Source organism: Amblyomma mixtum, chromosome 3, assembly GCF_055824585.1.
Source record: "Amblyomma mixtum isolate Tamu chromosome 3, ASM5582458v1, whole genome shotgun sequence".
Classification (NCBI taxonomy): domain Eukaryota; kingdom Metazoa; phylum Arthropoda; class Arachnida; order Ixodida; family Ixodidae; genus Amblyomma; species Amblyomma mixtum.
Window position 1 is genome coordinate 344,745,348 of NC_143014.1, and position 12,016 is coordinate 344,757,363.

The following is a 12,016-nucleotide window of genomic DNA, read 5'->3' on the forward strand; positions in this document are numbered from 1 at the left end:
CCACATAAGTTGACTAGTTAACGTCTGGTCGCGTGGTGTAGTGCAACACTTGCACTGACACGGAAGGTTAAATTTTTTTCAGTTCAACCAAGTCATCCAACACATTTAATCATCCAACACATTTAGCATTGATTCAATTAAATCTTTATACAGATTTTTCCTAGTGACATTGGAGAGGTACTGCATTGCAAATCGCACTTGAAACATTCTGTACGCAAGCACAACTTCACGCAGATAACCTCTCACGGTACCACGCATGTTTTCAACAAAGCATACTACAACTCTTGGTAGCAATCGACATAAACGAACTTGCATAACTGTGCGAAGAAAAATATCGTTCTGGTCGCGAAGAAACATAAAGCACGACACGATTTGTAGCACAAATAAATGAATAAGACCGAGACCTCCTCTCTACACGGGCAAGAATAAGTTTGTTCGACTAGTTCTTTCCCATGTTGACGCCCAAATAAATACAAAAAAAAACCCGATGGATCCTTTCAATATTGATCCGCGAGGCGCTCAACACATTCATGACATGCCGTATCTTGGAGAAGAGGAACAGGGTACGCACTGACATGTTTTACTTCTTTTGTACCCGTTGTGAATATGCAATAAAGGAAAAAAAAGTGGTGTGGTGTAGTGGTTAGCGTGGTAAAACAGCGTGTCCAAGATTGGCGGTTCGAATCCGCGTGCAGTTTTTTCTCTTTTTTTTCTTTTTTTTTGCTCTACTTTTTTGTTTTGCCTGTTATTTTGCATTACTGATCCCCATAATTGGATCGGGTTTTGAAACGGCAGGTAATACATGAGATAGTCAAGAACAAATCATCAGAAGAGCATACATTAAGAACGGTGGCCAATTCGTTTTTGAAAGCCATTAGGAATTCATTAGGAAAATCACCAGAAAGTCATGAGAAAGGCATAAGATCCTAATGTCAAAAGTCACTAGACTTTCTAAAGAAAGTCATTATATTTTTTCTTAAGGGACGATATGTGCACAGGTGTGAGTACGTGTGATTCTAAGCCACTCTGTATTTCACGAAATACCCTCTCATCAACAGGCAACGCCTCCCTATGCGGACTGTCAAGATGGCCACTCTTTAAGACTCCATTGAAAGTTGCGGGAACTTGTAGGTCCTTCTCGTAAGCAAAACTTATGTACATGATGTACAGCCCAGACGAAGACAAGTCCCCTTGTCGAAACGTTGGCTCTAGCAAACTGAGGTTTTCCCCTCCCTTGTTCATTTTGTGATCGCCAAGGACCATCTACCGCACCCTCTCTCTACCATAGCCCCCATTAAAAGTATACCGCCCAAGGTGTTTGCTTACGGGGCCTGCAGCGTGCCCAGTTATGCATCCTAAGCGACCGTAATCTGTCGAACCATAAATGCATTCGAGTCCTCAATCCTGCGAAGCTTTGGACTGCTAGCTGTGCTGAGGAGCCGCGCTAAACTGTTTAGAAGCAAACCCCTTGTGCTGTATACTTTTTACGGGGACTGTACATAAACCGGTTACCCCTAGATCATCAACCTCCTTCTCATGACGGCAGCCATGGCTGGATGGTCAACGACCTGAGCGCAGGATGAGCCCTGCCACGCCCGAACCCTGCTTCCAACACCGTAGATGTGCGCTGAGTTCTTTGATTTAGAGTATCAACGTACGGAAGTTTCTAAAATGGTCCTGCTGAAATGCTGGCTAACGCATTTCTCAACTGCTCTAATGTCTCCATCTTACTCTCTATGGCAATGTATCCGAGGTCCGGGCTAATGCTGCGGTTAGCCTTAATCTAAGCTGACTTTCCCGCCTAATTATCAACAACACATGGCAGCTCAGCTCGCCCAACTAAGCCTACATCATGTCTCATCCTTGGCGCTCTCCTTTTGTATTCCGAAATTAAAAGTTTATCTGCAAATATGAAGGCCAACGCTCCATTTGAGTGGCTACTTGCTGCGTAACCTTCAGTCTTTTCTCCTTTTTCCATTTCCTCTTTCAGTGTGGTGATTCGCCGCTCTCTGCTTGTTCTGAATTTCTTTTGAAGACACGGCGTAATTGTCATCACTTGGGGTGCTTTCTTGGTTAAGGGGCTGTCATCTCAGCATAGTGACAGGAAAATACCCTGATCCTGTGAAATTTTTTTTTAATTGAAACAACTACGGTGCTTATGTTTTACATTATTGTTGTGTATATGCCCCTTATCAGCCTTTGTCTTGTTCTTGTTACGTACTCAACGCCGTGTGCTCCTTTTTAATTACTGGTCTATCGCAAAAATTTATTTTAATTTTGGACCTGATTAAGCCACCCCCACCTCACCCTCTACGCGGTAAATTCTTCACGCCGGGAAAAAGCAATTTTCACTCCATTGGCAATCAAGAAGTCTCTCATGTAGTCTTCTTGTGTCCCGTGTGCAGCCTTGAGACATAATCACTTTTATTAGCGACTGATTATCGAACTCCGTTCCACAAATCTGCGCCAAACCAAACCGGTGACACATTGAGCAGAAGAGAAAAAACTGGCTCTTTTCCGATTTTATGCTGTAGAAGTCCGCAGAATCTTGAAAATAACGGGGCAGATGGAGCTGTTGTCCAAACGAGGCGACCACTTCGCGCTTGACTGCGAATTGCATCATAGTTACTGTCTTTACGCATGGGTGCTACTGCCAAATCTGCACGAAGCAGTGCGCTGCCAAGGAACTGTGATCTGGATGCTGCCACCAGACACGCAGCAAGTGCAGCAAGAAAAACCTTGCAAGAAGTTGACGAAGAAGCAAATGCTGAAGACCACCTCCAGCAGCATCCAGAGGGAGAAACTACTTGTCTCAACGCATAGATTCCCGTTGAGAGCTCCACACAAAAGTCGAAAAAATTCTATGAATTGCCTGTACTTTTTTTTGGACAATGCAACACCTGCATGAAATATATAAGCTTGGAAACCATGAAGATATTGCAAACATGTGCTCGTACGAATAGAGACAAATCCCTGTCCAATCAAACCTGGGTTTGTCGGCTAACTAACGAGATCTGAGAATCCCACTGAGACGCAATATTACGATGCTGATGCAAGTGAATCCCAAAAAACTCTAAAGCTTTGGAGCCCCATCTGATGCCGCCAAAAATATCTTGGTTTTGTTCCCCAGTTACCTACTCAGAACCCCTTTCATCTATTAAGGTTAAGAGACGCACCTGAGCTGAAAAAAATGTTCAGTTACACGCAAAGCCTCCAGACCTCGCCTTTTATCAGGAAAGAATAGGGCAACGTCATCATCTTTAGGCAAATTTGTAATTTCATATTGCGATAGTGAGAAGCCCCAGGTTGCTTTGTTCTTGATGATAGTACAAGCCTAACTCTGCCGCTCTCTAATGACAGTGACCACCGAGTATGTTAAGCGCAGAGTTAACGCTGCAATTCGCACCATCCTTGAACGCCAATCGAAGTACAGCCACACAAATTGGAACGGGTTACAAAAAACATTCGAGATCACTGCGGTAAGCAGCTTTGGAGTATTGCGAAAGCATTGGAGCTTGCTCGGCATTAGTCGCCCCTCTTTGCCTCTCGTTGCTTCTCTTTGCCACCGATCTATCACATTTTAATTCCCCTTTACTTCATCCTTAATTCTTTTTAATTCGCCCTAAATCACCTTTAATTCATCTTACTTCACTTTTAATCTATCATAATTCTCCTTATCTCACTTCAGTTAACTCTTAAATCATCTTACTCCACCCGTAATCCGTCGCTTGTTTCATTTCTATTCTTAGGTTCTGTAATTTCGGGCTTTCAAATTTGGCGCTAGGGTTTGGCTACGCTCACACATCCGGGCACATGCTCTCACACTTCCGCGTGTTCAAATTTGGCGCCACAAGCTGGCCTAACTCCGTCTACTTTTTGGATATTTTCGGCTGTAATTTATGAACCATTCATCTGATTTCAAACATTCTTGTTTTTCGTAGCAAGCGCGCATCATCCTCTTTAGAATAAAGCCACTCGTTTGAATTTATCTCTTCAGAGTTTCTACAGTTACTGCCGACACGTTTTGATGACACGCTTTGGAAACACGAGCCCACGAACATAGACTAGTAACGCTTTCGCATTAAAAATTGACGTTCAAACTCCCGATTGGTTCGCTTCTCTCTTGTGCCTGGGTGAAGTGGACTGAAGTGATTCACGGTTCTCGATGAGTGGTACAAGGTGATTGTAGCTGCACAATTTGGTTGCGAACGAAACACTGGGAATAGAAGGAGTTATCACTGTACTCACACCGGAGCGCCTCTGCGGACGTTCTTTTACGGGATCGTATTTCAGGATCGCTTTGTCGGCCACCGCTTCCCATCTTCTTCGTAGACAGGTATCCCAAAGTATTTTATGCGAAGCATATTACTAGAGCTACACTACAGCCCGTCGAGCGCGGCGGTGGAGCTACCATTGACCTTTAGCGTGACCACGGGACACCACGTGACAGCATGACGTCACAGCAGAGGAGAGATGGGCTGCCGGCTCGCGCGGTCGGCCGCGGCGGTGGAGGCTCCACATCAGAGGCGCGGCGGCTGACCACGTGACAACTGACTTCACAGCAGAGGAGAGATGGGCTGCCGGCTCGCGCGGTCGGCCGCGGCGGTGGAGGCTCCACATCAGAGGCGCTGCAGCTGACCACGTGACGCTACAGCAGCGGTATAAAGCTGAGCTTGCCTCGCTCTCCGGGCACTTACGAGGCGGCCAGGTGTTGGGATGCCGCCTAGAAGCAGGGCTGATTTGAACGAGAAGCGAAAGCTTCAGCGTGCCACAGAGACCGATGAAGAGCGGGATGAACGTCAACCAAGGAAAGCCATGTATTACCAAGCCTAGCCATCAATATGCTTCGCATCTGACTAGGCTTAACCTTAGCTAAGCCTCAGCCATTTTTTTCCGTGGACGCACGCGCTCACGGGCACATTCGCGCCTACGTCATTGCCGGCATCGAAGCTCATCCGAGTAGAGTTTGGGGCGAACTATCGACTGTCAATCTACCCACCTTGAAGGCACCGCTGTTACCGAGCCAACTCATAGGGAGGCTCATATTTGCCTTTGTAGCGCACCTTCCCTTGTATCATCGTCGTCTGTGTGCGTGTGCAGTAATTTAGCGGTGACGTAATAACGAACTCGAAAGGCGGAGAACTCCGACGCGGTCGGCATAAGCGCTCATCCCACCAGAAGGTGGCACTGCAAAGCTTAGTGAGAAATAATGCTTGGCTACGTGTAGGTATCCACGCATGTATTATGTAAGCAGCGCATGCAAGTATGCATATATCTTCCGCTAGCGAAATGGAGATTCTGAACATGTTTCAAACGTCACTTGCGTCACGAGGTGCAAACGATTATGCTTGTTTTGACTTTAGGCTCAAAAAACAAATTTGAAGTTAAAGTTGGCTCTAAGCACCTAAAAACATCAGTCGCTTGGTCAGCTCGATCGTTACCAAACGTATCTCCTGAGGTGAGTATTTTTCTGTTGTTTTCGCTTAACGATGCACTCACGTAACTACTAACGTGAACAAATTGTACAATTGAAGGGCAATATCGAGTAAATATTGCCATATATTACTGCGACTCTTAGTACCAGATCAATGGTATGATGGGATTGTCGTAACTGGCATGCGCGGCGGTCCGTCGAGGAAAAAGTCGGAGAAAAAGGCAGAGCGCCAGCACCTTGCTGGTTTACACTGGACCGCCGCGTGCGTTGATCAGAGGCATTCATAGCGGTGGTGTTTTCGAGGTACAGAATAATCGGCCGACATGAATTGCATTCTTTGGCAGTAGGATCGCCGCCGCACCTAAGCGCCTTTCAACTATGTACAAAAGACGTATTTCATTTCATGTTTTCTGTTACAGCCGGCGTGTAATCGCAAGAAGAAAGTGGTTTCGACTCTATTTTAAGTCCCTACCACACGGCGCTACAACCCATGCCTGGCCCCAAGGGCAAACATTATTTCATTTCACTATAGCGGCTGCATAATTCTCGATTTTACCATGCTCGTGTTTTCAGCGGCCAGTGCCCGTACACAATTATAGCACATATCGACGGTACTATTCGCAGAGAGCAGCCGCAGGCAAACGCCGCTTCCTGCCTATGTAAAACAAAAGACCCTGCAAACTAATACAGGCACATATGAATAGAATCCTAAATATTTCAAGGCATCCACATCTATGATACATGAGTACAGCGTGTCTTTGCTTACCGGAGTGTGCAAAAACTCCAGTGCGCTGCAGCTTCCGTTCACCTTAAAGAACCTCGGGCTGTGAACAAAAATTTTACGCTTCTCCCGCAAAATTTATCATTCATTGTCGCATTTGAAAAAAAAACCCTTGAAGTGACACGGACTTCATTTTATTCCTTACATGTTGTATCGGGAATGACGCACGTGCCATGCCTAGTGCGGCGATTCAACGTGCTCGCCTAGATTAGATATGCGCATTGGTTGACACATCCCTTCGGCTATAAAAGCATTGTATGTTCAGCAATAAAGAGCATTTGTTAGCTGGCCACCTCGACTGATACACATGTGGCGTAAGTATGACACAGATGCAGATCGTTGTGTTAAGGACTTCGGCCAATTTGGGCCGAAAAAGTTTTTCGAATCATTGGAGGGCTACTTTTCCTTACCTCAAGGCGATAGGTGCCCGATCGGCATGGGGTATGCAATTGTGAGCTGCCGAGCGCTGACAGCATGGCCGTCATGTTAAGCCGAACCATAAGTAAATATTAACTTAATTAGACAATACTAGTGTCTAACACGTCCTACTCGTTGAGCCCGTTTCGAATATCCATTAGTTAGATCACGACGTTATCGGTTGGTGAATTATAAGCTAGTAAATATAAGCACAACCATAACAAAATATTAACTTATTACTCAAGTTTGGTGTCTAACATGTTCTACTCATGTAGAGGATTCCAAGTATCTAATTCGTTTTATGATCCCTCATTAATTACTGAGTGTAAAGTGATTTAACATAGTCGTGACAAGTTAATTATGACGCCACAAAACAAGTGACGTCACCAATCGGATATTCGAATGACGTCACCAATAAATCACCAATTGGGTTACTATGTTGATTTACTATGGGTGCTGTTGTGAACGTGAATTTCTAACACCGGAACGCTCCCAGTGTTGCGCGTTCGGCCGGTGAGCTACAGAGACGCTCCCCAAGGACGGCGTCCAAGCCGGCGTCTCTCCGAGCCTGCGCGTCGTCATCGTGGAGCGCGTTGTGCGTTCGGGCCGGACAGCTACGGGAACGCTACCCGGGTTGGCGTTCAAGCCTTGCCGGCCAATCAGCCAACAGGACGCTCCTGATTGGACAAAAAGGGGCGGGAGTCTGTGCCGACTCTATTTAAGGGCTCCCGTCTCCTGTGTCGGTGTCTTTTTCCTGTTGAGATACATCGTGCCATGTATCGTGCTTCTCGCTACTTGTAAATATGTAAATACATATACCTTTTTCACGCTGCTCCTTAACCCCCCGTCTCTTCATTGCTCCGGCTTGTCGGCGACAGCGGACCCGCGTCCCGACGGCAACTGAGAGCCCGCGTCTCAACAACTGGTGGCAGCGGTGGGATCGAAGTCAGCTCTTCGCATCGCCTAGCAGCGTTCGCAGTTGCAAGAGCTCCCACGTTGGTGGACCCCATGATCGTGGCTCTGTGAGTGTCCGACCTTTCTTCCCTGAGGTATTTTGCCAGGCTTTTGAATTTAGCGTCAATGCTGGCAGGCTTTCTTTGGCAGTGCTGTGAGTACTGATTGTGTTACGCATTGCTAAGAAGAGATAGGGGACCGGTCGAGTGTCTGAGCGCATCATGGACCTGAAATCTTTGCAAAAGCCGGATCTAATTTTGATCAGCAAAGAATTAGGGGTTGAACTTGGGAAGGCCGTGCGGAAACCGCAAATCATAGAGGCAATAATATCTTGCGGTGCGGACGATGAAGAGCTTATCGAGACATGGGAATTGATTAAGGAAAGGAAAGCAGCTGAAGAGAAACGGGAAGCGGCTGAGAAGGAAAGGGAAGCGGCTGAGAAGGAAAGGGAAGCAGCTGAGAAGGAACAGCGGGAGCTGGAACAGAAGCAACGCGATCGAGAGCTTCAGCTTCGAGAGAAGGAGCTCGAGTTAGCACGCCGACAGCAGGAAATTGACCTAAAGAAACTTTACGCGGAGTCGAAAAGAGCCGAAGCCGGCGTCGCTCCGCCACCATACCCCAGCCCAGGAGGAAGGGAAACAATCAAAATTAAAGATTTCATGCAACCCTTCCAGCCAGGCGAGGACATTGGTATTTTTTTGGTGAACTTTGAAAGGACATGCCAAAAAAACAATCTTGGGAAAGATGGGTGGCCACAGCAACTATTGAGCCTGTTGCCGTGTAAGGTAGCGGACGCGATCGGGAGACTGAGTGCGGAAGAATCGGAGGACTATGAGGCCGTGAAGGCAAGCCTCCTAAAGAAGTACCGCCTGTCTGCCGAGGCTTTTCGACAGCGTTTCAGAAACGCCGCTAAGTCTAAAGAAGAATCTTACCTCGAGTTTGGTTATAACTTGAAAACAAACTTAGTGGAATGGTTAAAGAGCGCAGGCGTTCACGCGGACGCAGGGAAGATCGTGGAATGCATGTGTCTATAGCAGTTTTATGACACAATTCCGGATCGAATGCGTTGGTGGATTCTCGACAGGGCCGAGGTAAACACTGTTGAGAAGGCTGCTGAACTCGCGGAAGAGTATGCGTCACGCCGCGTGTTGCTTGAAAGTCGTGGCACAAGCAACAGGTACAAGCAACGGTACCCCGCTAGGCATAGAGCAGACGAAACAGGCGCGAAGCCAGTTTTTAAGAATGCCGGAGCAGTAAAAGGGGACGACCGTCCAAAAGGAGAGGCGGACGCTAAAGTCCGAAGTGATAAAAGGGGGCAGCGCTCCCATCTGTGTGTCAGCGACCAGCCTAGGAACCCCGCTTGGTCAGCTGAGGACACAACCGTTGCTCAGGGAAGTAACGGCAGGGAAGGTTTAAACCCAGAAGCAGATGCTGCTTTTAACAGTGAGTCAGTTGTTATCTCTCAGGAAGAGAGTAGTGAGCTCACAGGCCAGCGCAGTGAAGGATTGAAAGGAGACGCTCCTTCGATGCGGCTGGTGAGCAACAGTAGCCAATTATTGGAGGCGCTTTGCTGTAATCAGAGTGACTGTGAGTCACCTGAGTGCGTCGCTGAAACGCCAGGCCAGAACGCAACGTTATCCAAAGGGAGTGGTTCAGATAGAGTTGCGGGCCAGGTACTTAGTTTCATGGGGTCGGATAGCAATCCTCAGGAGAGCAGGTTGCTAGACTCAGCGGAAAGTAAAGTGCAGTCGGAACAATTTGAGGTTACGACGTGCCGTGATTCATCGAAAGCGCGAGCCGATAGTTTAAATTCAGATGGGAAAGGCGGCTCGATGCTTAGTCAAAAAGCAGATATGGAGGATGAAGGCACCACGATAACGGGAGGTGTGCAAGAAAGAACATCTAGAGCAGTTTCCGGAAAGCGGCCTCGCGCAAGGAGAGCCAAGCCAAGGGGTAGCCCACAGAGAAAGGACAAAGGACGGGCCAAAAACGTCATAAGGGTGAAGGCACGTCGACAATGTAATCATGCAAGACTTTCACCACGGCACTCCAGATGCGATAGGCACCGCACGCAGGCCAAATTGACTAGATGGTTTCAAAGAACGCGAAAGCCACCTGCCCCATTGTGGCGACACTGCAGAAGTTTTTGCACGAGGAGTGGAACGCGCAGTGGGCCACTAACAAGCGCGCACTGCCACCGCGTGAAAGAACGCAGCAGAACGCGCGCCTGGGAAAAAAAGGAAAGGAAGGGTGTTCAGGAACTGAGAAAGGAAGGCACCCTGGCATTTTTTTCGTATTCGATATTTCCCCCTTCGCATTCAACTTTTAAAGTACTGCTCAGGTGTCGGAGACGCGCGGCCGAGGGCGGTACGAATCATTGTTGCGCGGCGTCTGGAGCTCGCAGGGGTCAACGCGCACTTAAGACCTTCGGTTTTGCTAAAGCTACTGTCGGTCTGCGACCGCGCAGGGCGCGGCTGAAGAGTGTCACGCTGCTAAAAAGAAAGGGGCTGTTGTTTTGTCGCTATCAGGACAAGCATAGGTATCGCCATAGAAAGCCCCGAGCTAAGATAGCTCCATTTAGTAGACGCAAAATCAAAAGACCGGATAGGTGCGAACCTCACACCGAGCGAAAAGGAAGGGTGCGCAAGAAAATAAACACTTCTGAAAGGTGTCACTTGCCACCACGAACAAAGAAAAAGAAAGGACGGTTCCACCGGAAGCGTTACGCACGCGAAATGGAAAGTCGCGTCTGGCGCGCAAGGCGTAAGGAAAGGGACAAGACCGCAAGAGAAAGCAAATCGTTCTCGTCTTGTTCCTCCCGTAGAAAATGGAGAGACAATCGCAGGGAGACAGACATGCGTAGCTCTGAGGTAAAGCTGCTCGCCATTTCAACGTGCCCTCCACCGAAAACAAAGGATGATGTGAGAGCCTTTCTCAGTCTTGTAGGGTACTACCCGCAATACATCCCGTGGTACTCGGACATCGCTAGCGCTCTCACCAACGCTTTACGCAAAACTGAACCAGAGCGCGTCGCCTGGAACTGCGTGAAAGAAAAGTCCTTTCTAACTCTAAAGGAATCCCTGAGGAAGGATCCCGTGTTAAAGACCCCGGATTATACAAAACAGTTCATAATCCAGTGTGACGCGAGCAACAGGGGAATGGGTGCTGTGCTTTGCCAGACCGATGATCAAGGGAACGAACACCCAATCCTTTATGTAAGCAGGAAGCTCACTGCCAGGGAAGAAGCATACAGAGCTTCTGAAAAGGAATGCGCGTGCCTGGTGTGGGTGATACAAAAACTTGCCTGCTACGTGTCTGGTACGAAGTTCATCGTACAAACGAACCACTGTCCTCTAACCTGGCTAGAACGCATGTCGGGCAAAAATGGTCGCCTCCTGCGCTGGAGCCTTGCTCTGCAGCAATTCAGCTTCGAGGTTCAGTACAAAAAAGGAAAGGCAAACGCCAACGCAGATGGCTTAAGCCGATGCTTCTAAAAAGGGAAAGGAATAGAAGGGATTTGGATGGGCTGTTAATTTTTTTTTCTGTTTTGTAGTCTTATTTTTCTACTCGCGAAGAAGTCTGTGATGCGACAGTGCACTCGCGATTGAACCTGTCGCCTGTCAGCGAAAGTATTGGTAGTATAGAAGCCTGGCAGATCTCTGGGGAGATGGAAGGGCATTTGCTGGCTGCTGTTGTGTTCGGTCCAGACCACCTCCCTTCCAGACCTGACGAGACCGGTTGGCGAGCCGATGACGGCCGGCGGACAAAGACTAAGCCCCGACCTCGGCACTTCGCGAAGTGGCTGCGGACCTCTTCCCTTCGTGCACGATTTTCCGGGCGGGGGCGAGCTGTTGTGAACGTGAATTTCTAACACCGGAACGCTCCCAGTGTTGCGCGTTCGGCCGGTGAGCTACAGAGACGCTCCCCAAGGACGGCGTCCAAGCCGGCGTCTCTCCGAGCCTGCGCGTCGTCATCGTGGAGCGCGTTGTGCGTTCGGGCCGGACAGCTACGGGAACGCTACCCGGGTTGGCGTTCAAGCCTTGCCGGCCAATCAGCCAACAGGACGCTCCTGATTGGACAAAAAGGGGCGGGAGTCTGTGCCGACTCTATTTAAGGGCTCCCGTCTCCTGTGTCGGTGTCTTTTTCCTGTTGAGATACATCGTGCCATGTATCGTGCTTCTCGCTACTTGTAAATATGTAAATACATATACCTTTTTCACGCTGCTCCTTAACCCCCCGTCTCTTCATTGCTCCGGCTTGTCGGCCGAACGCGCAACACTGGGAGCGTTCCGGTGTTAGAAATTCACGTTCACAACAGTGCCGTCCTCTTAAATTCCTCGGACACAATATTTCACACCGAAGGGAGGTGGTAGCAGACCTCAAGAAATCGAGAAACGCGATGTAGACGAGCGAACGCTCTTAAAAATGAA